This window comes from Notamacropus eugenii, chromosome 1 (assembly GCF_028372415.1).
Source record: "Notamacropus eugenii isolate mMacEug1 chromosome 1, mMacEug1.pri_v2, whole genome shotgun sequence".
Classification (NCBI taxonomy): domain Eukaryota; kingdom Metazoa; phylum Chordata; class Mammalia; order Diprotodontia; family Macropodidae; genus Notamacropus; species Notamacropus eugenii.
The window spans coordinates 34629399-34641667 of NC_092872.1; the positions used below are offsets into that span (position 1 = coordinate 34629399).

At 34.7% G+C, this 12269-nt stretch overlaps 1 long non-coding RNA gene and 1 pseudogene across 1 annotated transcript in view; one reads left to right on the forward strand and one right to left on the reverse strand.

The window, feature by feature from the left end:
• LOC140496620 (uncharacterized) overlaps window positions 1-12269 on the forward strand; it is a 785173-nt gene that overhangs the window by 180658 nt on the left and 592246 nt on the right. The gene's annotated exons all lie outside the window — the stretch shown is intronic.
• Window positions 466-1386, reverse strand: LOC140528931 (uridine phosphorylase 1 pseudogene; annotated as a pseudogene).

Genomic DNA, 12269 nt, shown 5'->3' on the forward strand with positions numbered 1-12269 from the left:
TCCTGATAAAACATGGGTGCCAGTGGAGCAATTTTGGCTGTCCCCCTGTCAATGCTTGTCCTCAGTGATTGACTAGCGTAGGTTCTTTTTTCAATCATGCATTTTCCTGTTGACATTTTATTTTTGTTTACCTTCAAAGTCCCTCTTTGGTTCTGTATTATAGCCTGCTCTCATCTCTCCATTGCCTGCTTTCTAATATTAAGCTTCTTATTTTGGAGACTGATGTTTTCCATGCCTGTAATCCATATAATACCAGCACAATATTAACATTAAAAAGGCAGTCCTTTGTGGCTAGAGGAAGTTTTGGGGTCATTAAAGCTTTGCAGGTTTCTTTTTTTAAAAAAAACAAGTCACTTTTCTTTGATATTTGATTTATGAAATATTAGAAAGAATGCAACTGGATACATTATTTTAATTGCAAACAATTACAGTATTTTCTTAAAATAAAATAAACAAATAAGATTTTCATGTTTTTCCTTCCAGATGTTTCTTGATGAAGTGTCCTACTAAATTTGTGATCTCTTGATCCTTAATAAGTACCTCATGGGAGCTGCTAATGTGATCATCCTGTACATGATTTAAAAGAGTAATAGACATAAAAGCAGCTTTGGGGCCAGTGGCACCACACATGGCTGCAAAGATAGAAGATTCCATCTCAATGTTTCTGATTCATGCATCATAAGCTGCCTGTAAATATTCTTGCTTATCCTTGTCTGTATATGAGCAGAAAGCACCATCCTACTGAGCTTGACCTTCATAAAAGCCTAAGGTACACACGCTGTTTCTCATGACAGTATTAAACTTGTTCATCTCCTTGGCACATTCTATTAATTCCTGATTTAGGTCATCACTGAGCTCCATATTTTGTTCTATGGGTTTCCCCAAAACAATTTGTTCAAATTCAAGTTTGAAGCAAGAATCCAAAACTTTTCTAGTTAGCACCACTGAACCAGGCTCTAGATCTATGCCACTGTGCCAATACCAATGACAACATCGGAACACTTGGCATGATACAGTAACTTGATGAGTTGATGTAACATGGTTCCAATGGAAGCAACTCCCATATCACAGCTACCTGGTAACACAGGCCCAATCTTATACAAGGCATAACAGCCACTGCCTTCACAAATGGTAGCATGGTCCATGCCAGGTTGTACAAGTCCCAACTCTTCACCAATACAGCTAATGAAAGTTTTCAGTGGGGCAGAACTTCCTCCAACACATGCAAACTTTACATCTCCAAACCTGTAAATCATGAGATTTATTTCCAAGATTGAAAAGGTAAAGAGTATCTTCCTTCATTTCTGAGATATTTGGATTTGAAAGGTGAATTGAGTGTTTACCTGAACACTGCAGATTTTCAGGTTTCTTTTCCTGATTTGCCATCATTTAACTTCAAGCTGGACCCTCTCTCCTCCTCTTTGAAATTCCTCACTTTGTAGGTTTTTTAAGGTGGTCCAGTACATTTTTCTCCTTTTGTTTTTTTCTGGTGTAACCCATTGACCATTTGTATTTTCTGTGTATATAAAATAAGGATATAGAAATAGATTAGATATAAATAATATAAATTAAGACATTAAATGATAAGGTCTAGGGTATCCATTCAACTGCATGTCATAATCATCTGATAAACATTCTTCATCCATTTTTTTTACCATGTACTGATTAGATTAAGACCCCCCACCCCACCTCATAGGATGGTAAATTTTCTTCCTTCATGTACCTTATAAATTCATTCCCTACAGATCCTCATAATTATCATTATCACCCTCATAGCCTACTATTGTGTGGTCTCCAGCACTGTTTTTCCGGTATGTTCATTGGATCTTATAGTCATAGAATCATAGTTTTAGAATTAAAAAAAAAAAAAACTTTAGAGGTTATTGAGTCCAACCCCCTTCTTTTATAGATGAAGAAATTAAATGTCAGAGAAATCATATGGTTTTTCTGGAGTCACAGAGCAAGCGTCTGAAGTTATATTCAAACTCATGTCTCCCTGACCCTGAATAAAATGCTGCATTAGCAGCAACTAGCTGCTTTTTCTTACTTTGTTGTCTTTACTACCATTTCTGTTTCCTCTCTCTGGGATTATGATGCTTAATAACCTACTATTTTTAATAGTGAGAAGAGTTCTTTTTTTAAACATCAAAATCTCTGCAGAACTTTTCTGCATCCCTCCCTCCATTTTTTCTCTCCATGACCATTCTTTAATAACTTTAATAACTTTTAATAGCTCCTCAGGTCTTTCACCAAGCTTTCTTTAAACTGGTTTAAGCCTTTACTACTTCTATATGCTTTATGAAGGAACATGGCTCATAATCTCCTATTCTCATACTTCTTGAGACTAGGCAGATAAGTTTATATTTTAAACTCATGTTTCTTTTGGATGCCATTCCTCTCCTTGTCCAATAAATCAGCTATTAACTGTCTGAGGTGTTCCCTTTACCCTGGATCACTTCATATATCTTTCTATATTTTTATAATTTTCATGTTATCAGTTATAACAAAAATATTTGATTACACTTATTTGCTTTAGACATTACCCAAATACTAGATGTATTTCCCTGCCAGTATTTATTTACTAGTAACACTGGTATAAGTATTTTGGTAGAGGGGTTTTATTCCATAGCATTTAGCCATTAGTTTAGTTTCTTTAACTTTAACTTCTAAAATGGAATCACTGAAGAAATGAATTCAGAGGCTTACAGAAGTCATGAACTAGTCCCTGGGACTACTGATCTGCTTAAAATTGGAGCTCCCACCCTGGTGCTAAGATGTCTTGAATAGTAGGTAAAGGAGTAAAACTTCACCTAGCTCACTCTTTCTAGCCAATCCTACATCAGATAATGTTTCACATGATGATGAAATTTCTGCCTGTATCATTTTGTAAACTATCTTGACATGGAGTATATCACCTTCCTCCGATGCCTCTTTCTGCCTCCTGCTGTAATTGCCTCTATAAAGGATATTAAATTGGGTTCTCTATGCATCAAGTAATTATTCTTTTGACTTCCCAGACCAAATTAGCCTCATTTCATATGGGTTTTCCGCTAACCCCCACCCCCACCCCCTTTAGAATGTAAGCACTAGGAGGTAGAAATTGTCTCATTTATTTTTGTTATAAGGATAACACTTGTTATAATGAGAATATTTAATAGTTTCCTTCCTTCCTTCCTTCCTTCCTTCCTTCCTTCCTTCCTTCCTTCCTTCCTTCCTTCCTTCCTTCCTTCCTTTCTTGCTTCCTTCCTTTCTTCCTTCCTTCCTTGTTCCTTCCTTTCTGTTGTATCAAGAAAGCTGGAATTAGAGTCAAATGACCTGACTTCAAAACTCACTCAGACTTACTAGATGATCCCACACAAGTCACTTAACCTCTCTCTAAGTCTCAGTTTCCTTATTTAAAAAAAAAAAAAAGAATTGGGAGAAAAGATACTCACCTTGCTACCTCAGGATTGTCATAAGGAAGTGCTTTAGAAGTATGCAATTGTTAGAAATTGGACTATATTTTGAATTTCCATGTTGAGAAACTCAAAATAGGAAATTGACCACCTCCACTTTTATTTTTCACAATAGTCTTCTGCTATCAGGATAAAAAAGTCATGCCCATTTACTTTCTAAACTGGAAATGCTGTTACTTGCATTGTGTATTCAGGGACATCTTACAGAGGCAAGAACTAAGTCAAGATTTTTTTTTCAGGGGTAAGGGAGCTTCAGGTTGATTGAAAAGCAAATATATGCAAACATTACAAATCTTTCTGATGGAGAATACACAGGATTAATGTGGAACAGATATGCCTTTTGTACCCGCTCTAACCTAATGCAACAAAAGACACATGGGTTTCTTTCTTTCAAAATACAATGCATGGCTTGTATCAGAATTTCAGATGCCCTTTAGTTCTAAATACAGTGGATTTAATCAGTCTAATGGGAACCCTTGATTTAATATAGATTTTATTTTTAATATTTAAAGATGAATGAGCCGTATAGCTGGATTTCAAGGGATAATGATTCATAAGAAAGTATTTTTATGCCTCTGAAGTCAGTGATAGTCAGTAGATGGCAGCATGGCAACTGGATAACAATCCAATGATCTCTAACTCCTATTGAGGAAAAAAAGGACTTCTGAAATTTTGTAAATAGTATTAGGATATTTTATAGTAAATTTTGCATTGTAGAAAAAATAGTTTTCAAAAGAACAAAAGCACTATATGGAAAAATTACAATGATAGGTCCACAAAAGCAGAGTTTCAAAGGCAAAATGGATTTTTCCACACTCCCTATTACAAGATGAGATGAAAGAGAGCTAGAGGAGGGAAGGTTATCAAGTGTGTTAAACATATGCTTTTCAGAAACATTATTAATAGGTTTGATGGAGTCTATTGTGAAATGGAAGGTAATAAAAGTAAAGGTGGTTTGTGAGAATCCAAACAAGATATATCCCATTATTGAAATAGCCATTTAATCCAATCTAAGCCATTAGATGAAAATTAAGGATCATTTTTATAATTGCATAACTTCAAAGCAGACTCCTCATATTCAGCTTCTTGCAGGCTTTCTTTCAGTTCTAGAACTACGAATATTGTGGAGATCAAACGTGTGTGTGTAATTTTCAGCAAATACTTGAGAAAATGGTTAGATCTTCTTTATTTATACAGATCAAATTCCATTAAAACCAACACTATTAAAGGTTTTCAGGCCCCAATGAAATTATTTTAAGTAATAATCGATAGAACAAAATTATATTATGGCAAACTATTTGAAAATCTCTTTGATTTAAAAATATATGTATAATAGGATTTGACCTATAATAAAAGGATAGCGCTATTGCAAATGAATATAGTCATGAAATGTTAAAGCACACAGTTACCTATTGCGCATGTACATGTGAGCAGATACACACAAAACTTCTATTGCACACAAGGTCAAAGCCAAAATAAAACTCAATTCACAGATGATTTAGCTACTGAGTTAACTAGACTTTAATTGATAGATACTGAAATACAGAGATCAAGATAAATCAATCTCGCCAAATAATTTTTAAAATATTTCTGTTTACTTCATTAGATATTACCTAATTACATGTAAAATTTGTAACAGTTATTTTTAAAAATGGAGTTCCAAATTTTCTCCTTTCCTCCAACCCATCCCCACTCATTGAGAAGCAAGCAGTTTGATGACAGTTATACAAGTGAGGTCATGCACAATGTATTTCCATTTTAGCTATTTTTCAAAAGAAAACAATAAATATAAAATAGTAAAAAAAAGAATCATGCTTCAGTCTGCATTCAGAGTTTAATGAGTCTTCCCTCTGGAGGTGGATAACATTTTTCCTCATGGGTCCTTTGGAATTGTCTTGGATCAATATCTTATTCAGTGTGGCTAAGTCTTTTATAGTTAATCATCTTTTTTTTTCACTTTTAGACTCAAACACCAGAACTCAAGTACAGAATAGAGAAAAGAAAAAGAAACATTTCATAAATATAATTATTGAAAGTTAAATACAAAGTAAAAAAAAGAAAAAATCATATCAGCTATACAGTAGAACATGAGTAGATTCAAAATCCATAACAGTAAATTTTTAAGATAAATGTTTCATGTTTTGTAGAGAGCTGTCCATCTTTTATTTTCTTCTTTGTAAGTTTTCTTTTGTTCTCTGCTGTATGTTTTAAAAATTTTGTTCTTTTTCTCCCCTTCCTCCCCCTAAAGGGTACAATTAATTGCAAATGTGTTTATATATAGATATATACATGCACATATACTCATGTATATATGTCTATAGACATATATAGACATATAGTTTCCCTAACAATTCTACTCCTAATCTTTTTTATGTTTGTGCATGTCTTTTATTTCCTAACCCTCCTGACTCCTCTACTTTAATTCTACAAATGACCTTGCCCTCCTATTACTTAACTTCCTTCCCCACCAAGAATTCCTCCCCTATCCTCCCAACAGTTTATCATCTTAACAATATGTACAGTGGTGTTCTGGTTCTGTTCATTTCACTTTGCATCATTTCATATAAGTCTTTCAAGCTTTTCTGAAACCTTTCTGCTCTTCCATCATTATAGCGCAGTAGGTCACCATAATACAACACACATATATAGTGCAAATAGGTCCTTTTCCCTTTCTTTGATCTTTTTGGGATACAGACTTAGTGGCATATTTCTAGGGCAAATGGTATGCAGTTTTGCAGGCCTTTGGGCAGAGTTCCAAATTGTTCTCCAGAATCATTATACTAGTTCAAAACTCTACCAATAATACATAGTTTCACAATTTTCCTACACCCCCTCCAATTACTGTAACTTTCTTTTTCTGTCATGATAAACAATTTGACAGATGTGAAGTGGTATCAAAATTGTTTTAATTAGCATTTCTCTGATCAATAGTGATTCAGAGCATTTTTTTTATATTCCTAATTATAATTTTGATTTTTTCCTCTGGGGGCAAAAAAACTTCCTATCCTTTGACGATTTAGCAACTGTGGAATGACTCTTATTTTTATAAATTTGAATCAATTCCCTAAATGTTTGAGAAATAACACCCTTATCAGATAAACTTGCTACATTTTTCCCACTTTACTATTTTCCTTCAAATTTTGACTGCATTAGTATTATTTGTGTAAAAGCTTTTTAATTTCATTCAATCAAGAACATCTATTTTATTTATTGTGTTCATCTCTAACTCTTCTTTGGTCATAAACTCTTCCTTTATCCATATATTTGACAGATACATTTTTGCAAGCTTCCCTAATTTACTTATGATATTACCATTTGCCAAGCCTAGAGGCCTGTATTGGGCTACCCGAGTCTTTCCTACCTGTCCCAGGTCTTCGGCTGGCCACGCCGGATGCACATATGAGAGAAAGGACGTTCCAGAGTCGAACAGGGGTTGAGCTTTATTCCAGGGAATTGGTTACAAGTGCAGGGGAAGGTCTTCCTTAGGAGGAAGAGGGGGAGATTTCCTAAGGAGGCTAAGCTTAAGGGATTGGAAGTAGAAGTACAAGCGGGGAGAGAGGGGGAGGGGAGAGAGGAAAGAAAAGAAGCGGAGCCTTACTGTCCTCTTGGCTCCACACGTGCTAAGAGAGAGCTTTCAGGCTTCCTCAATCCTGCTTAATCTTCAGCCACACAGTTTGCATCTCAATACCATGCTGTTAGGTAACTAGGTGTGCTCCAATCCGGGACGACCTCGAGGGCAGGGAGACTCCACCCATCAGGTATCTCCGGGGGAGAGGCGGAAATACCCGAGCTAGCCGAGCTAGCTCAGTCTGACCTTCTTGAATCCCCGCTGTTCATGGAGGGCCTCGTAAGACTCTAAGATTTAGAAGTCCCACTTTTACCTGCCCGAGACTATCCACACGGAATTGAGCTTCCAGTCCCAACAACCATTTATGTCTAAATCATTTATTTCTTTTGGCTTTTCTTACTATATGGTACCAGCAATTTGTCTATGCCCAGTTTCTATGACACTGCTCTCCAATTTTCCCTTAAATTTTTCTCAAAAAAGCTTGAAACTTTGAATTTATCAAAAGCAAAATTACTTCACCATTTACTACTTTGTATCATGTACTCAATCTATTCAACCAATCAACTACTCCATTTCTTAGTTGGTACTAGATTGTTTTGATGATTACAAGTTTTTAATATACTTTGAAATCTGGTACTGCTTCCTTCATATTACTTTTCATCGTTTACCTTGATATTCTTGACTTTTTTTCTTCCAGGCAAATTTTTGTTACTATTCTTTCTAGTTCTTTAAAATAATTCTTTGGTAGTTTGATTGTTATGGCATTAAGTGAGCTAATTTACATAGAATTGTCATTGTTATGATATTGGCTCAGCCTACCCATGAGCAATTACTATTTCTCCAATTGTTTGGACATAATTTCATTTGTGCGAAGTGTTTTGTTGTTGTGTTCATATAATCCCTGGGTTTGTCTTAGCAGGCTTAGTTCCAAGTATTTTATATTTTCTGCAGTCACCTTAAGTGAAATTTCTATTTTTATCTTTTCCTGGTCGGTTATAGTGGTAGTGTATAGAAATGGTGACGATTTATATGGGTTTAATATATAACCTTCAAGTCTTCTGGAGTCTTACTTAGTCTTTTTTTTTTAGGTGATTCTCTGTGGTTTTCTAAATATACCATCATATCCCCTGCAAAGAGTGGCAGATTTGTTTCCTCATTGCCTACTTTTATTCTCTTAATTTCTTTTTCTTGTCTTATTGATATAACTAGCATTTCTAGCACAATATGGAGTAACAGTTCTGATCATGGACATTCTTGCTTCCTGGTCCTATTTGGAAGACTTCAAGTTTATGTCTGTTACAGTTGTTCACTCTCAGTTTTAAATAGCATTTATCATTTTAAGAAAGGCTCCATTGTTTCTGATGCTCTAAAATATATTTTAATAGGAATTAATGTTGTTTTTTGTCAAAAACTTTTTTCTGCATCCAATGTTGTAATCATGTAATTTTTGTTATTATTTTTCATATGGTCAATATTATTGATAGATTTCCTAATATTGAACCAGCCCTGTTTTCCTGGTATAAATCCCATCTGACTAGAGTGTAAGGTTCTTGTGATATATTGTTGTAATCTCCTCCCTAATAAATTATTTAAAACTTCTCTGTCAGTATTCATTAAGGAAATTGGCCTATACTTTTTTTCTGTTTTTGTCCTCCCTGGTTTAGGTATCAAACAATATTTGTGTCATAAAAAAGATATTATTGGGCTCATTCTTTACCTAATTTTAAAAATAGTTTATATATTATTGGAAGTAATTGTTCCTCAAATGTTTGTTAGAATTGACTTGTGAATCCTTCTGGTCATGGGCATATTTTTTCTTTTTTTTTTTCTTAGCTTTTATTCAGTATTTTATTTTTCTCCAGTTACATGTAAAAACAATTTTTAGCATTTGTTTTTAAAGCTTTGAGTTCCAAATTCTCTCCCTTCATTCCTCTTCACCTCCCATTGAGAAGCCAAGCAATTCGATATCAGTTATACATATATAGTCATGAAAATATATCCATAATAGTCGTGTTGTGAAAGAAGACATAGACAACAACAACAACAAAAAAAAAACCCCAAGAAAATAAAATAAGTAAAAAAAACCATGTTTTTGATCTCTATTCAGACAACATCAGTTTTTTTTTTTTCCCCTTGGGGAGGGATAGCATTTTTCATAAGTTCTTCAGAATTGTGTTGGATAGTTGTATTGCTGAGAATAGCTAAGTCATTCATGGTTGGTCACTTAACAATATCGCTGTTACTTAGAACATAGTATGTTTCACTTTACGTTAGCTCAAGTAAGCCTTTCCTGGTGTTTTTCTGAGAGCATCCTGCTCATCATTTATTATAGCACAATAGTATTCCATCACAATCAGATACCACAACTTGTTGAACTACTCCCTGATTGATGAGCTTCCCCTCAACTTTTAATCTTTTAACCCCAGAAAAGAGCTGCTATAAGTATTTTTGGTACATATAGATCCTTTTCCTATTTGTTTTTAACCTCTTTTGGAATACAGACCTAGTAGTGGTATTGCTTATTAAAAGGGTATGCATGGTTTTATAGCCCTTTGGTCATAGTTTCAAATTTTTTTTACAGAATGAATGAATCATTTCAAAATTCCACCAACAGTGTATTAAAGTCTCATTTTTCCCACATCTTCTCCAGTATTTGTCATTTGCCTTTTCTATGCTATCAGCCAATCTAAAAGTACCTCAGAATTGTTTTATTTTGCATTTCTCCAGTCTATATTGAGTTCATTTTTTCATATGGCCATAGATAACTTTGATGATTTCATCTCAAAATTGATTGATCAGATCTTTTGATAATTTGTCAATTGGGGAATAATATCTTTCTATAAATTAGACTCAGTTCTCTACGTTTGAGAAATGAGGCCTTTATCGGAGAAATTTGCTTTAAATTTTTTTCACAGTTGATTTTGCTAACTGTATTTCCCTTCATCCTATTCCCCTGTCCTCATTTCTTCTATTCTCTCTCTCTTTTCACCCTGTCCTTCCTCAAAAGCATTATGCTTCTGACGACCCCCTTCCTTAATAGGCCCTCCCTTTTATTTCCTGCCCTTATCTTATCTCATTCCCTTCCTCCTTTCTGGTAGGGTAGAATAGATTTCTATATCTAATTGAGTGTGTATGTCATTCCTTCTTTGAGTTAATTTTGATGGCAGAAAGTTTCATTTACTCCCTCTCACTTCCCCCCTCTTTAATTCTATTATAAAAGCTTTTTATTGTCTCTTTTACATGAGATAATTTACCTAATTCTATCTCTCCCTTTTTCTTCCTCCCAGTATATTCCCCTATTATCCCTGAATTTTATTTTTAGATATCATACCTTTATATTCAACTCACCCCTGTGTCCTCTGTCTGTAGATGTATGTGTGTGTGTGTGTGTGTGTGTGTGTGTGTGTGTGTGTGTGTGTGTGTGTATTCTAGATAGATACAAATACTCCTTCTACCTAACCTATTAATGAGAAAAGTCTTATGGGTTACAATGAGTTAAGTCCCTTTCTTGTTTACCTTTTTATACTTCTCTTGAATCTGGTATTTGAAAGTCAAATTTTCTATTCAGCTCTGGTCTTTTCAGTAAGAATGATGGAAAGTCCTCTATCTCACTGAATGTCCCTTTTCCCCTGAAGGATTCAGTTTTACTGAGTACGTGGTTCTTGGTTGCAATTCTAGCTCCTTTTCCTTCTGGAATATCTTATTCCAGGCCCTCCAATCCTTTAATGTAGAAGTTGCTGAATCTTCTGCTATCCTGACTGTGACTCTACCACTCTTGAATTGTTTCTTTCTGACTGCTTGCAATAATTCTTCTTGAAGTGGGAACTCTACAATTTGGCTCTACCATTCCTGGAAACTTTCATTTTAGGATTTCTTTCTGGAGGTCATCAGTGATTTCTTTCAATTTCTATTTTACCCTCTGGTTCTAGACTATCAGGGTAATTTTCCTGGATAATTTCTTGCAAGATTATGTCTAGGCTCTTTTTTAAAATCATAATTTTCAGGTAGTCCAATAATTTTTAAATTATCTCTCCTGGATCTCTATTCCAGGGAAATTATTTTTCCAGTGAGATATTTCACATCGTATTCCTTTTTTTCCCATTCTTTTGGTTTGATTTTATTGTTTCTTGGTTTCTCATGAAGTCATTGGCTTCCATATGCTCCATTCTAATTTTTAAGCAATTATTTTCTTCAGTGAGCTTTTGGACTTCCTTTTCCATTTGGCTAATTCTACTTTCAAGACATTCTTCTCCTCCCTGGCTTTTTGAACCTCTTTTACCATTTGGTCCAGTCTGTTTTTTTAAGGTGTTATTTTCCTAAGAATTTTTTTGTGTGTCTCCAAAGCTATTTATTGACTTATATTTCATGATTTTGTTGCATCACTCCCATTTCTCTTCACAATTTTTCTTCTACCTATCTTATTTGATTTTAAAAATCCTTTTTGAGCCCTTCCATGGTCTGAGACCAATTCATATTTTTCTTGGAGTCTTTGGATGTAGGAGTTTTGACTTTGTTTTCTTCTTTTAAGTGTATGTTTTGATCTTCCTTTTCACCAATGTAATTTTCATAGACTTTTTTCTGTTGTTTACTTATTTCCCCAGCATATTAGTTCACTTTTAACTATTTATTAAGGTAGAGATCAGCTTCTAGAGTGGAGAGTGCACTGTCCCAAGATTCAGGGGTCTTGTGCAGCTGTTTTCAGATATTTCTAGAAATCTGTAAGTTTTCAGTTCTTTCAAGGTGGTATGATGTAAGGCAATGTATTCCTTCTTCGCCTGGCCTGCATTCTCACCTGTGAGTCACCACAAGCACTCTTTTCTGCCCTGAAACTGTGAGGAAGGTCCCCCCTCCATCGCTGCTACAAGCTCTGCTATGATAGTACTCCTCCTCACCCTGGGACTGCCATGTACAATTGTGATCTGGATATAGATATGGACTGAGTATGGGAAAAGCAACAGAGTCTTGCCTCAGTGCTAGCAAAAATATCCCTGTAATCCACTTCTGACCAGTTGTTTGACACCCTTTACTGTCTATGGCCTGAGATTTCCAGAAATAACTAGTGCTGCTGCTTATTCTGAAATTATTTTATAAGTAACTCATTGATGGTTGTTCAATTTATTTTTGTAAGATAGTGTTACTTAAATTTTATATTTCCATCTTCTATCAGTCTGGGAAGTTTATATTTTTGTAAACATTCATCCATTTCACTTAGACTATCTGTTTTGCTTGCATATAATTGAGTATAA